Below are 903 nucleotides of genomic sequence, written 5' to 3'. Positions count from 1 at the left end.
AACAGTTTCAGAGTTTCAGGCTTCACATTGAGGTCTTTGATCCATTTGGAGTTGACTTTTGTGCAAGGCGAAAGATAGAGGTTTAGTTTCATTCTTCTACAGGTGGAGATCCAGTTTTGCCAGCTGAACGTGCTATCTTTCCTTCAGTGAATATTCCTGGCCCCTTTGTCAAATATCAGGTGGCTGAAATTGCATGTACTCATATTTGGGTCTTCAATTTTGTTCCATTAATCTATGGGTCTATTTTTGTGCCAGTACTACGTTGTTTTTATGACTCTAGCTCTGTAATACAGCTTAAAATCTGGTATAGTAATCCCCCCAGCATTGCTCTTAGTGCACAGGGTTGCTTTGGCTATCCAAGGTTTTTTGTGCTTCCATATGAATCTTAGGATTTTTTTTCCAATTCTGTGAAAAATGTCATGGGGATTTTGATTGGCATTGCATTGAATCTATATATGACTCTTGGTAGGATGGTCATTTTCACAATATTAATTCTTCCAATCCATGTGCATCGAAGGTCCTTCCATCTTCTGATGTCTTCCTCGATCTCTTTAAAGATTTAAAATTTTCATTGTAGAGCTCTTTAATGTCTTTGGTCAGGTTTATTCCAAGGTATTTTATTTTTTTTGTGGTTATTGTGAATGGGAGGGTTTCCCTGTGCTCTTTCTCTGACTGCTTGTCATTGGTATATAGAAAGGCTATAGACTTTTGTAGGTTAATTTTGTAACCTGCCACTTTACTGAATGTGTTAATAATTTCTAGGAGTTTGCGCGTGGAATTTTTGGCGTCCCTTAGATATATTATCATATCATCTGCAAAAAGGGATAATTTGAGCTCTTCTTTTCCAATTATTACTCCTTTAATTTCCTTCTCTTGTCTTATTGCTCTTGCAAGAGTTTCAAG

The sequence above is a fragment of the Nannospalax galili genome, unplaced genomic scaffold, assembly GCF_000622305.1.
Source record: "Nannospalax galili isolate Female #2095 unplaced genomic scaffold, S.galili_v1.0 scaffold1055, whole genome shotgun sequence".
Taxonomy (NCBI): domain Eukaryota; kingdom Metazoa; phylum Chordata; class Mammalia; order Rodentia; family Spalacidae; genus Nannospalax; species Nannospalax galili.
The sequence above is the reverse complement of the archived record's forward strand: the minus strand, read 5'-3'. Positions refer to the sequence as shown.